This window comes from Carettochelys insculpta, chromosome 25 (genome assembly GCF_033958435.1).
Source record: "Carettochelys insculpta isolate YL-2023 chromosome 25, ASM3395843v1, whole genome shotgun sequence".
NCBI lineage: Eukaryota > Metazoa > Chordata > Testudines > Carettochelyidae > Carettochelys > Carettochelys insculpta.
In genome coordinates, this window is record NC_134161.1 from 4,875,318 (window position 1) to 4,897,138 (window position 21,821).

General features: G+C 43.6%; 1 protein-coding gene and 1 pseudogene across 10 annotated transcripts in view; one reads left to right on the forward strand and one right to left on the reverse strand.

Moving 5' to 3' along the window:
- Nucleotides 1-21,821, reverse strand: part of NCAM1 (neural cell adhesion molecule 1) — a 258,116-nt gene that overhangs the window by 110,271 nt on the left and 126,024 nt on the right. The gene's annotated exons all lie outside the window — the stretch shown is intronic.
- On the forward strand, nt 19,664-20,192 carry LOC142001591 (large ribosomal subunit protein uL30-like; annotated as a pseudogene).

The window sequence follows — 21,821 nt, forward strand, 5'->3', positions numbered from 1 at the left end:
TATGGGACTCAGTTTATGACTCTGAGTCATGGTTTCTTGCGTACTCCCGTTCGGGAGCAATACAGCAGTACTCAAGACACATGCCAAGTCCCAGCCCTAGTCAGAGCCACGTCACCATTCAGCCCTTCTTTACAAACTCATGCTTAAAATTTCATATGAAACATGGACTCCGCCACGGTGTTGCCCCACCTGTTGTTTGGGGGCAAGATGGGCAGGTGTGCAGCAGCAGGGGAAAACACCTTGGGCTGCTAACACTTGAAAATCAGCTCCTATACTGGGTCTCTTACTGCCACCTATCTACAAGCAACACCTTTAAAAGCAGAACTTCTCAGCCCCATGGGATGAGCTGTTTGCTCCCACTAAAGCTTTATGTAAGCCTTCCACAATCTGAAACCCCGAACATCGCCCCCATTTTCTTCAACCGTAAACTATGAGAACAAGCGACAATGCAGCATTTAGGCCAACTCCACCCCCCTAGAACCTATTATCCCTTGCCAAAGGCTCGTTCCACTGAAGTGAAGAGAAAGCTTCCACTGAATTCAATGATTGGAAAGGGACCATCTGATCAGCTACACTGCATAACACTATATAAAACGTGTTAGGGTAGCTGACAGCCAGGCTCGGACCTTAAGGATATTGTCTGCAGCGCAGAGAAGCCCAATTTTCTGAGCTAGTTAGGGATTCAGAAGCTGTACAATCAAAAAGTTCATCACGGCGAATGTCTCAAAAATGACAGCTGCTTGGTGCACAGCACCGCTTCCTTCTCATCCCCCAAAATGTCACTGCAAAGCAATTTCCAATGCACTGAACGCATCAGGACATCGATGTGTTCTTCACTGATACCACTGGCATTCTTTATGTGATTTCTTCAATCTTATTCCTATTGGAGGAAACATTTCACATCCGCAGCCTTTCGGAGGAGTGGCATTTGTAAAAAGCAAAGTTATACTGCAACAGTCCTAACCAGAAAAAGTGCCGTTTAGTGTTTCAAATAAGAACAGCATCAGGGACTCCTGGGTGCCAATTCACCCACTGTGGGGCAGCCTGTGAGCTCCCTGATTCCCACAGGTGAGTTGTCTCTGAATCCAAGAGTGCTCTCTGCTGTGAGTAAGGAGCTCCTAACAGGGCCTATGTGATCCTGCACAAGCTGGTGTGTGTGTGTGTGCCTAAATCCCCTCCACTGTGGAAAGAGGCTTGCACTTACCTATTTGTGACAGGTTAATGCTTCTAAAACTCTAGAAAAGTACTGCACTCATGTGCTAAGAGACAGTCGCTGCTTTCAGACATGGATCTTAGATTGCGAATGCCGACCCCTCGCCATACTCTTTTCTTTCCTAGCTGAGGGCGATACCATAACAACCACATTATAACTGCAAACTAAAGCAGCTATACCAAAATCCAATGCTACTCAGATTTGCATAGGGCTGTGTGACTTCCTTGCACTCCTGCATACAGCACCATGCAAGAAGAGATGCTTTCAGAGGCCAAGCACATGGCTTAGTGGCATTGCTTGTACTTGGGAATGTTCTGATGCTTCGCTCCCATGGAGAGAGACTGGTGAAACAATCCAAGGACTCCTCTTGTGGCTGGTCTGAGTCACACTCCAAGAAGTCCTTCCAGGAGAGGGGTAGTTATAATTTGCTCTATGCAAATAATAGTGTAGAATAGACTTAATTGTGCCTGCACACACCTCGCAGTGCCCTAGTTTCTGGTCATTTGCATTGATCACCTTGGGACCCAACAGCACATGAATGTGTAACCTCATGGGAAACAAAGCTTCTGCACATCCAGCTGAACCCCAAACTGTCTCTATCCCCTGGAAAACCAGGGATGGGTGAGTGCCAGAGGCACGAGCTATAGATTTTCTCTTGAGGACACTGTACAAGCAGATGGAAGACAGACACTGCCTTCTTCGCATGGTCTGTTCTAGCATCTTGCCCTGTCTCATTACAGCAGGGGCCAATGACCCCACATTAAGAGCTGCATGCAGTAACTGCACAAAACATCCAACCAGCAGAGACTAGCCAGTGTTCTGGCCTGTGCAGCATTTCCATGGCTCTAAACAGAGTTCAGCCAGCAGTTCCTACTTCAAAGCACTGCCGTTACTGTGAATGGGACAAATGCCTGTAGTTGTTCAGAAAACAGCAGACAAGTCCTAAGCACCGTCAGGTTGCCATTCTGTCCTGCTGTTTCATGGGGGCAGATTATGCTGTCTCTGTGCACTGCAGGATTCCTGCTCTTTCTTCTGAAATAGGTGGTGCTGGCCATGGTCAGAGGCAGGACAGATCCCAAAGTAGATCCAGCCTGGCAGCTGCTCACTTCTACTGCAATGTTCTCTCTAACCCCCAGAACTAAGAGAAGAACAAATAAAGGAGCTCTGCACCTGGATGTGTCTGCCCCCCACTCCCACAACACAGAACAGCAAAACACAACACAACACACCCAACTCAGAGAGACCTGAGCAGAGGCACAGCTCCCAGGCTGGTTTCGTGTGAATTATTAATGTGGTGCTGATCTGTACTCATGATTTCACACCAGGGAAAGTTTGACCCCAATTTGTTCTACCAATAAATGCAGGCTGAAATGATCTGCCAACATTGTAACCAGGGTAAACAGGTCTATCAGAGCTGCAAGTTATATTACATAAACAATTACTCCCTTTCTGCAATACTTTGCAGCTTAGCATATGATTGGGGTAATGAAGCCAGCCCTGTCATGTATTTTAATCACTAGAACACATGAGTAGCCATAAAGGGTGAGACCAATGGGCCGTAAAGCTCAGTATCTCGTCTTGTGACGCGTCAGTGCACAGAACAGGACAACATATCGAGTGACCCCTGTCATTCAGTCTCAGTTTTCAAAGATTTAGGGACCCCTCAGGGTATGGGGTTACGTCCGTGACCATTTTGGCTACTAACCATTGGCGGACCCCTCTTACATCAACTTATCAAATTCTGTTTGACCCAGTTATACTCCTACCTTCACAACATCTCACGGCAATGAGCTCCACAGGTTGGCTGTTGTGCATTGTGTGAATGAAGGTACTTCCTTATATTTGTTTTAAACCTCCTGCCTATTTATTTTCTCGGGTAGTTCTGGTTATTGTATTATGTGAAGGGAGAAATAAAACGTCCTTATTCACTCTCTCTGCATCCTTCATGATTTTATGGATCTCTAATGCACTCCTGCCTTTAGTCATCTATTTTTCTAAGTTTGCTAACCCAATCTTTTAATCTGTGCTCGTAATCAAGCTGTTCCACACCCCAACAATTTTTGTTGACTTTATCAGTTCTAATGTATCTTTTTTTTTTTTTTTTTTTTTTGAGTACATGTTCATTACCGGGAAAAATCGACCCTCCTGTGGTCGATCTTCCAGAGTTCAATGTCATGTGCCAAGTGCCCTCCGTTAGGACTAAGGCTACATCTACATGACCGTGGAAGGTTATTCCACTCAAAGTCAATCTTCTGAGGTTTGATTTTGCGCATGTGCAAAATTGAGCTCTCAGGGGGTCACAGCTGACCACATACTGCTCTCCCGTTGACCTTCCCCTGTTAAGACAGACATAAATACATCAATTTTAGCCACATAATTCATGCAAGCAAAATTGCATATCTGTGGTTGACTTCTATGTCTAGTGTAGATATAGTCTAAGGAAAGTTGATAGAAGTGCAGGCTCCTATCCACCTCTCTGAGTAGAGGCAGCACAGAAGGCTGAATTAAGATACATAATAAACACCACTGGAATTGTGTACTTTAATTAGGTCCCCCCATAGTGTAGACCTGCCCTATGATGGAGTGACAACAACTACCCACAGTATTCAACATGTGACCATACACCATGGATTTATATAGTGAGATTGTGCTATATAATGTCTTATTATATATCCCTTTCCTAATGCTTCCTAACATTATTTGCTTTCTTGACTGCTGCTGCACACTGAATAGCTGTTCACAGAGAACTACTTACAGTGACTCCAAGCAGTGCTTTTTCTGTGACGGGACGTGTCGGTATGGCATACCGTGAATTTTTTTACAGAGCGGCCAAGAGCAGCAACACAGAGACCAGGAGGCTGCCATGGGGATGGGAGGCAGAGCCCCCACATCCTGCGGCAGAGGGGGTCTGGGAGCCAGAGCCACTCTCACTCTCTCCACCCTGCAGCAGAGCTGGGCCAGGAACCCAAGCCTCCGAGCCCCACAGCAGCATGGTGCTGGGAGCCGGACCCCCACCACTCCTTTGGCAGCCCCAGCCATGGGAACCCAGGGTGGTGGTGGAAGGACAAGGAAAAGTAGGAAAGTTGATGGAAGAAAAAGGGAAAAAAAAAAAAGCAAAAAAAAAGCACTGACTCCAAGATTCTTGAGTGATATCACAAAGTGCTGACTCCATAATTTTGTACATATAGTTGGAATTATGTTTTCAATAATGCATCACCTTGCATTTATCAACATTGAATTTCCCTCTGCCATTTTGTTTCCAAGTTTTGAGTGATCTTTTTTTTTTTTTTTTTTTTTTTAACTCTTCACCATTGGCTTTCACTGTCTTGAGTAATTTTGTATTGTCTGCTAATTTTGCCACTTCAGTGCTTACCCTTCTTCCCAGACCATTTCTGAACAGGTTGGACAGTCCTGGTCTCAGCACAGGTCTTTGAGAGACTCTGCTACTTACACTTCCTGCCCATTATTTCTGCCCCCGGTTTCCTAATCAATTCCTGATCCAGGAGCAACCCTTCCTTCCTTCCTGTGTCAGGACTGCTTACTTCACTTTAGAGCCCTTGGTGAGCCCAGTCCCCAGCTTTCTGAAAGTACAAGTACACAAAATCTACTCGATCACCTTTGTCCACATTTGCTGACCCCCCTCAAAACATTCAGATTGCTGAGGCACTTTTCCCTTTTAAGAAAGCTGTGAAGTCTCCTGCAGGATATCACGCCCTTCTACGTGCCTGATAATTCTGTTCTGCACTACAGTTGCAGGCAATTTGCTTGGTTTTGAACTTAAGCTTACCGGCTTCTAATTGACTACTTAATCACTGGTTTTCTTTTGCAATCCGGCACGTTCTATTTTTTCCACTCTTCCTTTAATAGACATTGTTGTGAGCCTATTTGTATTCTGCTTCCACGTTCATGCAATAAAGGCCTTTTTAGTATCACATAACAACTTCCTCTTAATCACACAATAACACTTTTTTATAGCTCTCCCCTCCACCACCCACTTCATCTAGATACTAAGTTCCATAGCCCCCAAATAAAGCTGAATAATTCTCCATTGATTGAAAACGGTACTAATGCAACTTCATGATCATCTGCGGTTAAATATAATTAGTTTTGCATTTCAACAAAAGAAATGAGCTCAAATTACCCTGTGATTTCAGTAAGAGGCAGGGAGGATTTCTCCCTGCTGGGCTAAGACTAAGGCAGACACAGCGGGCTCTACCTGCTAAATTAATAACATCCCATGTGAGGAGAGAAAAAGTGTGTTAATTGCTGAGTATCAGCCTTACAGCTGTCTAAAGTGATGTAGAGTCAGAATGTAAACTTTGCACAGAAAGGCATGGTGTCCCCCACTCCTCCCCCCATACGTTCAAATCAGAGGCAGGAGGTGTCAGACACACCTTTCTTTATCCAGCAATTCCAAGAGATGCCAAGTTCTTTCATCATCCAAAATTACGAACTACTAGGAACTGCAGTGCTTTGTCAATGCAACACAAGATCCCATGGGGTTCTGCCCAGCCCTGTGAGCCATATGTTCACTATACCGCATGCTCCCCTTCCTCACCACAACAGGCACAACAGCTTTCCTCCTGCACTGCTGAGTTGTCCTACTGAATTCAATGAATGGAGAAATGGCTTTGGAGGTAGATGTCTTGCTTTGACAGAAACAACTTGGAGTCCATTGGAGCCTCCATGAGGTACAACTCACTTCATCTGATGCATAAAGTAAAAGAAAAAGAAACATAAGAATGGCCATACTGGGTCAGACCAAAGGTCCATCTAGCCCAGTATCCTGTCTGCTGACAGTGACCAGTGCCTGGTGCCCCAGAGGAGGTGAACCGAAGACAATGATCAAGCGATTTGTCTCCTGCCATCCATCTCCCGCCTTCGACAAAAGGCTAGGCACCATACCTTACCCCTTGCTAACAGCCATCTATGGACCTAACCTCCAAATATTTATCGAGCTCTTTTTTAAACTCTGTTAGAGTCCTGGCCTTCGCAGCGTCCTCTGGTAAGGAGTTCCAAGGTTGACTGTGCGCTGTGTGAAGAAAAACTTTCTTTTATTAGTTGTGAACCTGCTACCCATTAATTTCATTTGGCGTCCTCTAGTTCTTATATTATGGCAACAAGTAAATAACTTTTCTGTATTCACTTTCACAAATACTGGTGATACAGTGACAGGAGTGTTACATCAGACCTAATTCAATCAGGGTGGCTGTGGATTAAAAAAAGAGAATAGCTGAATTGGAAAATGACTTAGGGTAAAGACAACAAGAAGTCCTGTGGCGCCTTATAGACGAACAGATATTTTGGAGCATAAGCTTTCATGGGGAAAGACCCACTGCATGAGATGTATGACTGCATCTGGTGAAGCGGTTCTTTGCACATGAAAGCTTATGCTCCAAAATATCTGTTCGTCTATAGGGTGCCACAGGTCTTCTTATTGTTTCTGAAGATAGAGACTAACTTGGCTACCCCTCTGATACTTAGGGTAACGAGAGAGCCATTCCCACTCCCTGTTCAGACCCGTTCTGAACTGTTGTCAAATTTGCATATGAATTCTAGTTCAACAGTTTTCCACTGCAGCCTGTTTTGACCTTTTTTTGCTTGAGAATGGCAACTTTCAAGTCTGTAACTGTCTGTCCAGGGAGGTTAAAATGTTCTCCCGCTGGTTTTTGAATGTTACCATTCTTGGTATCTGATTTGTGTCCATTTATTCTGTTGTGTAGACACAGTCTGGTTTGTCCAAGGTACACGGCAGAGGGGCATTGCTGTCACATTATGCCATACATCAGAGCAAATATACATCTAGCTTAGGATCCTGTCTTCTGACAGAGGCTAGTGCCAGGTGCCCCAGCGGGAGTGAACAGAATAAGTAGTCATCAAGTGATGACCCATTTCCTGTCACCCATTCACAGCTTCTGGAAAACAGAGCGTAGGATCAGTATCCATGCCCACCATTATGAACAGCCATCCATGAACCTATGCCCCATGAACTTATTTAGCTCTTTTTCTGGTTTTGTTATAGCCTTGGCCTTCACAACATCCTGTGGCAAGGAGTACCACAGGTTGGCTGTGTGTTGTATGAAAAATATTTTATATCCCCCCTTTGTCTTTTCCCCCCGAGCTGCAAATTCCCAGTTTTACTAACTTGTCATCCTAAGACAACCATTCCATTCCACTAACAATTTTGGTGCTCTTTTCTGAACCTTTTCTAATTCCAATATATCTTTTTTGCGATGGACCAACTGCTTCTGTGCACAGTATTCAAGATATGGGCACACTGAGGCAATATGATATTTTCTGTCTTATTATCCATCTCTCTCTTAACAATGTCCAGCACTGTGTTACATATTTCTTATGACTGTCATCGCCTACTGAGTGGATGTTTTCAGAGAGCTATCCACAGTGACTCCACGATCTCTTTTGTGAGTGGTAACAGTTGAATTCCTACCAACCTTACCAAGCTAGATGCTGGATCTCTCAGGGGATAATCTCCCTGGCTTTCAAGGGAAGCGGCCTGGAGAAGGAGAGAAAACTAACTTGGCGATGAAATCCTTGTTGTGTCAGAAGCCAAACCCATAGTGAGCAGAGTTCATCTGACACTCACATTGCAAGGGCACATTCAGTTAAACTTCCATAAGGCTCGGGGAAAAAACAAACAAACAATGTCTTCCAATGCCCTCAAGGGGAAGTTACACTCACAGCGTTCATCAGCTCAATGAATTTCACAGCACAGTAGCAGGGTACTTGCTTTAGTGACATGCATATATTTTTCATATCATTTCCAATCTTTCAAAGCAGGCAGCCATTAGGCATTCTCTGCACTGTTATCCTTGGCAGCATGAATGCATGGCTTGTAATTACAGCAAAACACAAAGCAGTCATGTGTAGAGGCAGCCTATTAAGAAATATGGTTGAGGTTTTTAAAGGGATTTTGGTGCCTACATACCTTTTGGGGTCTGGGCTTTAGGCATCATATCCCATTAATATTAAAAGAGAGATGAGTATCTACCACTCCTAGGCTCCCTAGAAACTCCTAGCTTGAATTAATACAAGGCCCTTATTCCATCTTCCTCAGGTTGGAAGCAGTGACAAGCATGAAAGGTTATGGACACCATGTTTATTTGCCGAAAGAGGTTTTGGTCTCAAGCCAAATCCTCTCATTACAATGTTCCTGAAAAGCCTATGCATCCAAATGCCCTCTGTGGTCAGCCAACTATTAGCATGCAGTTACTTCTGGTAAATTCAGAACCCAGTGTCATATCATGGTGCTCTTAGAATCTCCTTTAAGTACCATTTCAACGACACTGACCCCAGTGACACCAGTCCATATTTTGGTTTACACATGACCTATGAAAAGAGATGAATGGCTACACACAGCAAATGTGTGTAAAACAGATGTCTATCATAGATGTCTATCAGGGATGGCTTACACAGTACTTGGTCCTGCCATTGGGGCAGGGGCTGGACTCGATGGACGCTTGAGGTCCCTTCCAGTCCTAGTATTCTATGATTCTGTGTGTGGCTCTCTGAAATGAGCGCCAACAGAGCAAATTTAAACTAGGTGCAACCCAAGTACAGTCTCTTACATGGTCTTGGGGTTTGATCCCTCATGCAGCTGAGCTCTTCCATTAACAGAAGCTTTCCTTTGAAAACCTGCTCTTGCCAGAAGATTCCGTACTATGGTGCAGTTGCTTGAATGGAGGAAAGGCAAATTCCATGGAGGAGCTGAGCACAGGTGTGGTGTTATCAACCAAGACATTCCACTGCCATTAGCCGCCCTGTTAAGACTGGGTTGGATGGTAGCAATGCCACTGTCTAACCAGTGACTCCCAACTCCAGAGGAGTATTTCTAGAACATCAGAGCCTGTTGCTATGGAGGAAGACTCATGGCATCACACTTCAGGCCTCAAGATGTCTCTTGTGGGATCAAGTAGGGTAGCACGAAAGACTGTGACTGGAAAAGCCTTCCTACAATATCAGCACCAACCTCACAGCAACGGTCTGGTTGGCACAGGGAACCAAGGGTTAAATTCATGTTTTTTTCTTGTCTTCATTTCATTTGGCAGCCATTGGTCCTAGTCTAAACTACAGCCCCAGTGTTTACCTGCTTCTGAGGTACTAATCGCGGCTGCCTGAGCACACTCTGGTAAGGGTATGCATGCACCGCTGACAGGGAGCAGAATCGTTTCTGAGACACCCTAGGCTCCTTTACAGTCCCAGAAGACAATCGCTCCTCAACACAGGGCTCATGAGACATGGCTTTAGTGCAATGGCTAGTCCCACAGAGACATACTAGGCCCAAAGGATCCTAAGGGAAGCTGTCATAAAACATTATGTCTCACACCCATTTGCAGTATTCAGTCTCCACGCATGTTTAATTCCATTGTTCTGAATTGCAGCCAGGAAGAGACCCTCTGATCACACTCTCTGATCACTGCGCACCACCTGTTACTTATTTTTGTAGGCCCTGATCTACTGTTAGAAATACTGGGAGCTACCGTAATGGTGCATTTCAAATTCTTTACGGAAATATGTTTATGACTATGAATATGCATAACTGGAAAATGCTTTATGCAAAATACTTCTTGTAAAGCATCATTATAATCTGCTGAATGTGTATATTCTATTTGTGTACATGTATCATTCCAGTATTGAAGTTAGAAATATGATGCACAAACCTGTTTTACTAATATAGACATGCTAAAAGTGAGCCATTACGGGTATTTCAGAAACTTGATGGCTCATGAATAAGGACAATGATAAATCTGTAAATAGGCTTGTTTTTCCTATGGATGCGAGTCCCCCAAGGACATGTGTTTAGGTCACCTGATGCTGGCACCCTCCTTGGTCCTTGTATTTTTCCACTGAAGATGAGAAAAAGTTTAAACCAGAACAAGAAGTCTTGTTGCACCTTACAGACTAACATATTTTGGAGCATAAGCTTTCATGGGCAAAGACCCGCTTCATCAGATGCATGAGAATGCAGGCATCTGATGAAGCAGGGTCTTTGCCCATGAAAGCTTATGCTCCAAAATATCTGTCAGTCTGTAAGGTGCCACAAGACTTCTTGTTCTAGAAGCTACAGATTAACATGGCTACCTCTCTGATACTTGAAACCAGAAGTCAGTTACCTTGCCAAGGCAGACTGTGGAAATATGATCTTTTTTCCTCTATGTACAGTCTGAATGCCAGTGAGACTTTTTAAAGTCACTTACAGCTCTACTTACAATAGCTCCATTAATAAATAAATTAAGATGCAGAGCTTTACCATCTAGGTGATGGTTGGCAGCATTAGCTGGTCTTTTGTTAATCCACAGGCAGCATGGCTTTGAGCAAATTCCTAAATGCATGGGGGAGGAGGGATGGGGACAAGCTCCCGCATCATGTGCTGATGATAATCGGCTTGTGAGCCACTCCTGGCTTACAGGCCGGGAGTTGCTGACCCCTGGTCTAAACTGAACAAAGTATTGCCACTTTAGCCAAACCTATATAAAGATGGGAAAACAAATAATTGGGGCTGCTGCCAGAAGCCAAACACAGCCTTGCTTACCAGCCAAGAGGACGGCTGGAAGCATCGAAGACTGAACAGCAGGAAGGATCAGGCCCCGACTGGGAGGCTTTATTCAGCCTGTGTGAAAAGGTGATTAGAACTACTCTTAGGCTAAGAAAATGAATGTAACGAGTAAACAAGTGTCTTTGAATATTAAGATTAGCCGCTGTGTTTTATTTAAATTTTGTTTAGTAACCTACATTGTTCTGTCTGCTGTCTCATGACCACTTAAATCCTCCCTTTTATACTTAATAAAATTACTTTTCTCAATGAACGGAGCGTAAATAAGTGTTACCTGGGTAGGGCCAAGAAGCTCAGCATATCTCTTTCTTTGATAAACAGGATGGTCAGTAGGAACCTGCACCGTAAAACTTTGTACAGAGTAAGATGGATTTACCTGGGGTTCTGGTACTGCTGGGACCGCGCGCCTGGGTGCAGTTGCAAGTCCCTTGAACTAAGCCTTCCCAAAGCTGATCTATCTCAATGGCTGTGGACTGTGAACCCATCTCTGTGTCAGTGCTGGACCAGAGGACCTGACTCAGCAGGACAGGGTGGGGTGCCACAACGGGCAGGCAGCCACGCTCAGTGATATTTCAGAAAATTAAGTGACAGTCTCAGCGGGCTGTCTGTGACAGAACCCATCAGACCCTGACCTCCTGTTAGGAGGAGTACTGGGAACTACAGCTCACGAAACCAGGACACTGCACACCCAACCACAAGTCAGGAATCAATGCAACCAATTTCACCTTCTATTCCGCTTGCAAGCTGTTTGCTCATTCAGCCACTAGAGTGATGTATTGAAACAGCAAAGAGACATTGCCACCATCTCTGCAGATCTAGCGCTGCAGTAGCTGCTCACTGTACCGACATCACAAACAAAGCCCCAGACGGATTGTGGGAACATCTGCAGCATTTGTGACTGACCTATATATATACTGCTGCTTTTGCCTTTATCTCGTAGCATTTCCCCCATCCCCAACTGTTACCCAGTTGGCTATTAAACAGCATATAATTTTTTCAGAGATACATATTGCCCCTCTGGACCATCTGCACCTTTTCTAAGAAGGAGGAAAAGACAAAAAGGGAGTTCTCCCTGGTAGTCTCCAATGTTATTTATTAGAAGAGGGACTTGCTACCCCTGGAACATTATGTGCCGGTAACAGCAGGCTCCTTTCTCCTCTACCACCATCTGCACAACCAGCTCCAGCTGCTTATTATGCAAGCCTTCCTGCTCTGAAGCTGTTGCAGTCTCTAGAAGATTAAGCTGTCTTCATGAACAGTGACAAGACAGGGAACTCTCCTCTAGCCCATGACGAGGAAGCAAAAACATGGAGTGGGGCAAAAGCTCGCTGTTGTGTTTTCAGCCACGTTTCCAAATTAATAATTACAACAGTTGTTTGGCACCTTGCAAGGAACATGAACAGAACAGCCTATTTCTCCTGTCCTGCTTGATCAATAGAGCAACTTAAAAACAGCGCACAAGCACCTCAAAGCAATCCAGGAACAGAATCTAAACTGACGAAACCTGACACGCCTCTCTCGACCTCCAGGCACGTATATGTGGGTGGTTTCCCCACCCCCTGGAATAAACAGGCCATTTACAGCTACCTCTGGACCCCATGCAAAGGAAAAAAGCCAAGCAGGGCTTTTTTCGAGAGAAAGTCAGAGAGCTCCATAAATCACATTAGAGATTTTTTCTGCTACCAATTTATTTCAGCTAGAAGGCACACACAGGCAGAATAGTGACAGGCAACAGCATAAAACCCAAAGAGGGACAGAAGATGTAGTCCTGAATTCATACAATCTTGTGGGCCCCTGTGTATATGATTCCAGGCTGCTTGGGTTAAAAGAAAAACAACTATACATTCTAATATTACACGGAGAAGTGTGCTTCCAAGTGGGTAATATTTATAGACGCTTCCAAAACCTACATCTTTCCCCGTAATACAGATTGACTGCACAACTGATGTTTTCCACTAGTCCCTCAGCAGTCCACTTGAAAAATGGAAGATACGCCTTATTTGTGGAAGAGGGGGAAGTACATAGAGCTCCTATGAAACGCTTAATAAAAATGTAAGGATGGAGAGGAGTGTTCCCTCTATTTTTTCCATCCACGGGCAGAATAAATTTTATTATGTACCCCAAGGCATGTGCAGATGTGCACCACCAACAGAAATACATGCTGCCAGTTGGGAGTAGCTGTGAGCACTCTGCTACCCAGAGGGGAGGCACCTGAATCTTTCCTGGTCAGCTGCCCAAGCGCTCAGCTTACAGAGAATACCGATGGAGAAATACTCATACTAATGCACTGCAACAAAACAGATGCAGAGAAAGCTAAGACTGATGACTGTCCAAAGAGAACATGACTACATTTAAGAAATGTATTACTTTTCTTTTAGACTTTATCTGAGTGCAAGACAGACAGATACATGAGTTCTATACAAAAGAGAACACGGTAACAGTAGGAAGGTGCAAATTCAGAAACGCGTGACTTCTACACCTTCTGGCCTCTGGCCAGCATCTGCAGGGTGACAATGCTCTTGTGTCTTTACCTGCACCTATCTCACAAATGGATGTAGAGAAACATTCTGTTTTGTGCTGAACGAAGCTGGTCTCCTGACACCAAGAGTCAGATTCAAACACAAAATTGTGAGAATTGTGTTAGCGTGCGGGTGCGGGAGGGGGAGGAAAAATCTCTCTCAGAGCAATTCAAGTCCCTTCCATTCATGTGTAAAAGAGTCTAGAGGCTTGTCTATTAGGGAACAGTGTAGTATCATTAAATTTAATGATATATGGGAGCTGTACAGAGCAGTGCCTGCAGACAGTAAATGTCAGCAAAATATCTCCATGTTTGCAGTCATATTACCCCGATGGCCTGCATGTGCCCTGCAGGTTGCCCATCAATGAGGCAGAGAGACACCCGAGAGACTAAAACTCAAGTAAGTTTCATCGACTTGTTTCCCAGTTAAGTTCTGTTAACAACCTACACGTCACAATTAGCACCCATCCATCTAAAATGCGCTGCTTCCAACTCTGCCTGTTTATGCAGCCAACATGTAAAATACTTTTCTGGAGGGTTCTGAGATCCACTTCAGCAATGTCTGCACAGTCAGTATTCTGGATGCTGTAGTAGTATGTCTTTCTCTCCTCGAGCTAACAATCAACCTTTGAGAGAATAAAGGTTGACTGTTCCCAGCCACTTCTCTCAGATAACTTGGTCACTGAGACTCTCTTCAAAACAACGAGCCACTGTGCTGCCCATTTGCAATACATGGGGCTCCCATGAAGGCCAGAGGGATAGAGGCACATACATAAGGGGAGATCAGGTACAAAGGCATACAGCACCTAGCTCCCTCCCAATGGAAGTCAGGCACTTTACTGCCATTTGCATCTATGCAACTCTCTTTATGCTCTTGAAACCTATTTCCTTTGGAGTTTCTTGTACCCAGACACACCCTGTGCGGAGCTAGTGTGCATGTGTCTGAGGTCAATTCAATACCATCAATATTCTTTTGGATATTCACAGCTCTGGCTAATCCTTGGACAGCAGGCATCAACCTGTTTGCAACAGCTGCAGTATGTACGCAACACTATTTTTCTACTCTTTCTAGCAATTTGCTTCTGTCATTAATACACTAGTCATAATAAAGCAAGTGGGTCTTTCATCTTGCAAGACCCACAGTGCAGATTGCAACTGCAGTGCATAAAAGAAAATCACAGCAAACAGCTCTGTTTTACATTTAATGGTGGGGAATTTGGGTTGGATACTGACAGGACAGCTTGGGATGCAACCAACAGCATGTCTCCCTTAGACAGATGTCTCACAAAGTGGCTTGAAGCTCTAAGAGTTAATTAGTACTTTCTGACTCCACATTTTTCATTCCCCATCAACAGCCACAGGGAAATAACTCAGAAACAGAGCCCCTTCTCATCACTTTACAGACTGGAGTTTGGTGTGAGGGAAATGTGATGAGTTTCTGCCAGATCCAAAGAGACAACACACTAAATCCTTGCAAACACATCCCCGATCAGCTCATTCATTTCTGAATCAGAGAAGAAACTGCCCATGAATTTTCCAAAAAGTGTGCTCTGCTCCTTAAAATTTGAAAGCCACAAACAATGCTTGAGGAACAGCAAAGCATCAGCTGAGCCAGGAGCAGTTGTGGCAGATACCTCATGGGACATCTGTTTGAGCCTCAGGACCAGGTCGAGATCCCAAATCAAAATAGGACCTGTAACTTGAGAGTAAAGATTCCCCCACCCTTTACAAATCTCAATGACACAGGGTGAACAACTATAGGAAATCTCTCCCACAAGGACTGAAATGCTGATATCATAGCCAGTTAAACCTGAACAGATAATCCTGGTTTCTTCAAATCCAGCAAGTAATCCAAGATGGCTAAGAGCAGAGAAGATTCAGGTGTAAGGTGATGGTGACACCACTGGTTGAACCTTTTCGGTTTCTGAAGGTAAATAATTCAAGTTGACTCCCTTTCTATTTAGCAATACCTATTTACTCCTATCAAGCAAATGAATTCTAATCCAGGTTTTCAGTAGAGTTCAGCACCCAATAAGACATGAAAGTAAGTACTCAGATTTTCAAAATAGCTTTGCATATTGGCTGGTAAACCCTTTTGAATATTTGACCTGTGTTTACCTACCCATGCCGCATTTTCAAAGGTTATCATATATTTAATGACTGGAAGTGACCACAGTGATGATCTAGTCTGACCTGCACAAACCCAGGTCTGTATTAACTTCTATTCTGAGTCCAATAGCTATGCTTAAACCAGACTCTTTATAAAGAACACCCAAACTTGATTTCAACATTCCAGTGATGGAGAATCCACCACAGCCGGTAAGTGTTCCAAGCATTAATTATTCTCACTGTTAAAAACTTGAACCTTATTCCTAGCCTGAGGCATAAATGGTTCCCTGCATGCTCAGTAATTTCACCTTGCCAGCACGCTGCTTCGTTTTCACCTCATGAAATTCTTGATTCTTTAGGGCAAGATAAAGAGTAGGGATCACCGATGTCTCTGTGTACCACCTCAGCTTTTTCTTGGAAGACAAATCCAGCATAAAAATCTGTTACATATTCATTGTTCAAAACTGCATCTTCCCACTGCGTTTTCCTCCTGGAAACCAGGACCAGGCAAGCCACTGTTTTTATTTGATGCCTCTGCATTTGCTACGGTAGCTCAACCGCAGCTAATTTTACCTCATCTGATGATATTCTTACTATCCCCTGAGCCCCTAACATGCAAATTAGCCCAGGCCATGGGAATACAAGTTTGTATGTACCTATGTTACCATCATAACCTAAAGTCACAGAAGTGACACTTGTCCACACAGCAGCCAGGGAAGACCAATTTAATTAATGACATCACAAACGGGTTTCTCCGTCTTTCAGCCAGTACCATCCATCAGAACTGGCTGCTTTTTAGAAAGCTCATCACAACCACGACTGCCACACAAGTTGCCTTAAAACTCCATTCCAGGCCCTTTGACACTGGCCAGAGCATTGTAGATTGGCCTTTCTGGAACTGAGAGAACACTTTGCTCAGTGTCATGAATTCTAGCTGTTCTTTTTGCCACGTGAAATAACTTAAAACATTAAAATACTGTAAATCAACCGAAACCAAATAAAGAACAATCATCTGTCAGCTCTTGGATGATCCACCATCTGCTAAATTAGATGATATTGGCCATGTGGAAACAAATGTTTAGGAAATTCTTACAAAGAAACATAGAGCAAAATGGAAGCTATGTGATGGCAAGCACATGACAGTCTGTATTGTGTCCTCTTTGGACCACGTTAGCATTGCTGTGCACATAAATAAAGGAAAGAAAAAGCCAACATTCTGGCAACAGAAAAATAGTGACAGTAGAAGGAAATTTGTGAACATGAGAGGATGCGTGGGTTAACCAGTGTTGTACAGGCCTTGTGTGTTTAGTGTCCAAGTGTGGTGATCTTTTAAATTATTTCTATTAATGCAGGGTCTACAACCCTAGTCATGGCCAAGATCCCATTGTGCTAGCTGTTGTGTAATCACAAAACAGAAAGATGGCCCCTGCCCAAAACAGATTACAATGTACTAAGTGGATAGCACACTACATTTCAATTGGGGCTCCTAGGTGTTATTATAAAATAATAACTGTACTGGCCTTCAGCAGAAGTCCAAACTTCACCAGCTCTGCTGGAATCAAGATTTGTGCCTTAATCTGGGATCACAAAAAGGGTTGTTTTTGTCTGTTTTGTTTTGTTTTGCTTGTTTCTAGTGACTGTTGAACTGTGAGGTGTATGAAGTATACCAGGAAAAAACAATTATCAACCAAGTCTAATACATACAGCTCCTTAATTAAGGTTGTGACTTCCAGGTTCATGAGCGCAGCAGATTAAACGAAAATGGTGAAAGTGCTCAGGATTTGAAACAGCAAAAGGCTCAACGAGACAGATCCTATTCAATGTCACATTCTGAAAACGATGCAGAGCGCTCTGGAGTGCTCAGGCAGGGACGGATCTCAGCTAGCTCACAGATCCAAGTCCTCCACCAGTAGCCATGGTAACCACTCAGTAATCCCAAATGTATTGGAGGAGAAGAGAGTTGATAGCTTGGGGGAATATCAGAACACAAAGATTCATAGAGGTGGAGAGCGGCTGCTCACCACTGCAATGTAATGAAGCAGAGGGGAAGAAATATTTTACAGGGCAACATCTGGAAAGGTCAGCTGGTAAACAAGGCCTATTGTCTCAGCAGGGAACTGCAGCTGGTGCAGGATCGGGAGATGCCAGTTCTCTCCGAGGGTCTACTAACTCCCCACATAAACCTTCCTGTCCAGATGGAAGGCAATCCATCCCACGAGGGCCAAACTGACCAGTCTGCGGGGAAGGGCAGGAGTTCAGGCTGCCTGGCACCTCTCCCCATGGGGATGTTGTGAAATATGTCACAAAGTGACATAGTACATGACAGCTGCAAAATGGGTGGATCGGAGAGATGTCACACATCATTTGTGACCCCTGGACCATGGCAGGGCCCAGCCTCTTAAACTGCAAGTCAGCCGCCATCCAACTTCATGGAGGCTCCCCTGAAAGGGTAACAGTTGGCTTATAAACACCGACAGCCTCCTCCCACTTAATCAGCGTTGGCATGGGATGGAATCTGCCTTTGGGCTCAGACCTCAGGATCAAGGCTTGACAAAATGAGGTCACTTCCTGACAAGATGGCTGCCGCCCACGTTAGGCTCAATATACTCAGTTAGAATGAAGATGCCATTTTCTAATACGCTTCATAATTGACCACAGCTATTGAGGGGAGGTTCTCCCTAACTGTAGCTTTGTTGAGCAAACTGGGTGGTGTTCTTCTAATTTCATCCTCTCATTTCCCTATTATTAATTAACATTTGTATTGTAGTGCTGAAGAGCTCCACTCATGGAGTATGATCCAACTGTGCTGGATGCCATATAAAAACAGAACAAAAGACAGCCCTTGCTCCAAAGGGATAATAGTCTGGCATCTCCACCTGAAAACCTTAAAACACTAACCATTTCAGAATATATGACCTATCGGGATTTTTGTTCCTCTAAATTTGTTTGCTTTTTTCAATAGACAGTGGTTTTCTTGGATTTTGAATAGATTCACAATGTACCATTTCATCTACTTCTCCCTTTAATAAAATTTAGAGATTTTATAACAACTGGTTTGTCAAACTCAGCACAGAAATAGTCAGAACACTTTTTCTCTTCACACTGCCATAAAATAACTCGCTCACACACAGCCACCACTAACTCAAACAAGTACCTACATCTTTCCCTTTATAGATTGACTGTGATTCCCCTTTATAGCTGTCCTCATTAAGGGGAAAAATGTGAAAAGCTGCTCTATTGAATATCCAATTCCAGCAATACTGCCTCACTTGCAAAGTATAACCGGGGATGATTAATCAATTATTTACTTAGTAGACATTTCCCCCTTCCTTTAAATCATATTTAACACCAATCCATTATTCTCCATTATCAACCCTGAGCCAAAGCTCTTTATATGTTGTTTGGCTAAGAGAAGATTTCACACATCTTCCATCAAAGTCCTTAAGTGATCCATGTATATCTCACCGATAAGCCCCCAAAAGCTGCGGTTCATATAGCCATTTCAGAGAGAACTCTTTCCAATCTAATAGTTTAGCTTCATATCCGGGACCATTTCTGGCCAAATACAAAGTGCCAAAAATCAATACTCCATTTAACTTGAAAATTAATCTTTTGAATCTAGTGGGACTTAAGCAATCCCTGGAAGCTATTATTATTTAACAGCATGTTTGAAAGGAAAACACTTCAAAGCATCATTTAAATAATATAGATTCATACTGAAAACTTTAACTAAAATAAAAGGCTTTTCTCCCTTGAGTTACATTTGATAGGTAACAGACCATAATTTAACAGGAATTGTAACAACACAATGCTTCTAAAATATAGCGTGTGCTGCCTAAAAACAAATTAAAGGTGAAAAATTCCTAACAGTTCTAAGTTCTACCATGAACATATGTGACTAAAAGCTGTTCTCAAGGCAATTCTCTTTCAAACAAGCAATTACTGAATAGCATCACCATCATCATCATCATCAGTTTGCATCATCATATGTAATAATGCAGTACTCATAAGCCATATTCAAAGATCTCCTCACTTTGTCACGTAATGTACAAGTGCAATGAAGAGGACGTGTTTAGTCAACACAACGCAGAGAACAACTACGACTATGGTTAGACTAGCGAGTTTTGCCAACAGATCCCTGGTTTTGTCAATAACACGGGTGAAGCATGCACACACAAAATGTGTTTTGTCGACAGTTTGTCTCCAAAGTCTGCACTTTTGAGGGCAGCATTCTGCCTCTCCGCCATGAGGCATGGCTCGAATGGCAAGCAAAGCTGGCAATTACGATGTACCTGCTGAACCAAAATTGGCCTTTGTGATCAGGATCAGAGGTATCAATGGCATTAGCCCGAAGGTCCGTAAGGTATGGCAACTTCTTCGCCTATGCCAGATTTTCAACGGCACATTTGTAAAACTCAACAAGGCTTCAATTAACATGCTGCGGATTGCTGAACCCTATATTTTATGGGGTTACCCCAATCTGAAATCTGTGCATGAACAAGCGGGGTTATGGCAAGATCAACAAACAGAGCGTCGCTCTGACTGACAATTCTCTGATTTAGCGGTGTCTTGAGAAATATAGCATCATCTGCATGGAGGATATAGTCCACGAGATCTACACCGTTAGCAAGAACTTCAAAGCGGCGAACAACTTTCTATGGCCCTTCAAGTTGTCTTCTCCTCGGGGTGGAATGAAGAAGAAAACTATCCACTTTGTGGAAGGTGGTGATGCTGGTAATGGGGAAGATCAGATTAACTGACTCATAAGGAGAATGAACTAATGGCAACCGGCAGTGGATTTCTTACTCTGGTCTGTTAATAAAAAGAAAAAATTGTTCACAAAAAAAAAAAAAGAGGCACAACGCTGCTGTCAACGGATCGTCAACAAAAAAAGCTGTGTGGATGCTCAGGGAAGGCGGGGGCGGGAGGGCGGGGCAGCCCTGTCTGCTGTGCTTCCAGATACCTGTTTTGTCGTGACAGCAGCCATGCAGTCTGGCTGCTCTGTCGACAGAGCAGAGCACTCTTCCAATCCGCTTTCAGTGTGTGACCACGCTGTTGAGAAATCTCTTCCGACAATGACTTCTATTGACAGAGCGCTGTATTGTAACCGTAGCCTACCTGAAAGCGGAATGTGACTCAACAGTAACTATTTGAAGGCCTAACCCATTCGGTTAGTCCTTCAAAAAGTGCTGAACGTGACTGCACTCTGCCAATAACTCTGGGACATGAGATTATGTCCTGCGCCCCTTCCCCAACTGGAGAGACTTTTCATTCTGAGAAGTAGTTGATGCAGCGGAGGGAGGCAGAGCTGGAAGGTCACCCGTTTTTCATTCATTCCACATTCTTAAACCCAACCCTCCCACATCCTGAATAAGGTTTTCAATGTCACTCAACTACTTGAACAAAGTCTTCTATTTATAGAGGGTTTTTGGCAAAGATTGGGAGGCAGAATTCTGAGTCACCTGCAAGGTAATGGTCTTACACAGGGAGTAACAGAGAGGTAGCTGTGTTAGTCTGTACTCTAACAAATCAAACAGGCAGTCATGTAGCACCTTAAAAACTAACAAAATAATTTATTAGGTGACAAGCTTTTGTGGGTTAGACCCACTTCTTCAGATCTGGAGATATGCCATTTCCAGTACAGTACGGACACTTTTAAAACATCTATCTCCAGATATCTCCGTATCGCCAGACCTGAAGAAGTATGTCTGTCCCACGAAAGCCTATCACCTAATAAATTATTTTGTTAGTCTTTGAGGTGCTACGTGACAGCTTGTTTGTTTCGTTACACCGGAAAGGCATTTATAACACAGATACTACAATGGTTAGGACTTGCTTGCACAATATGAATGTAATGTTCAGTGAAATGAAATTAACATGGCTGCATCTGTTTACTCATTTGGGCAATGCCTTTTCTCCCATCGGCTAAGAAGCATTTTAGTGTATCAGATATTTTAGCTTGAAGCCTGATGGATATTTCTCATGCCCATAGTCAACTGATTGTATTAAGCACACTTATAAAGGTTTTTTTAGTGAATATTCCATCCTTACTTTCATTGCACTGAGGGCTTATCATACTGGCAGGTACTACTTATTCATATTTAATTGTGCACAGTTTCGTTAAAGTACTTTGGCTGTAAGTACTGGTGGAAATTAGTACTGTATCTTAAGTACTCACTCAAAGAAACAAGAACAAAATGTATGAGGTGACTATATTAAACAGTATGTTGAAAGTAGTGCAGAGTTACAAAGCCAAAAAAATATGCTAGGAAGGAAGAGGCCTGTGGGGGGGGCGGGGGGGTATGCATGCATCATGGATCAGCTCCCATGCTGGTGTAAATGGTGTAGCTGAAATGATTCATGAAGCACACTGATTGGCTACCAATTGTATTATAACACAGCCTCAACCC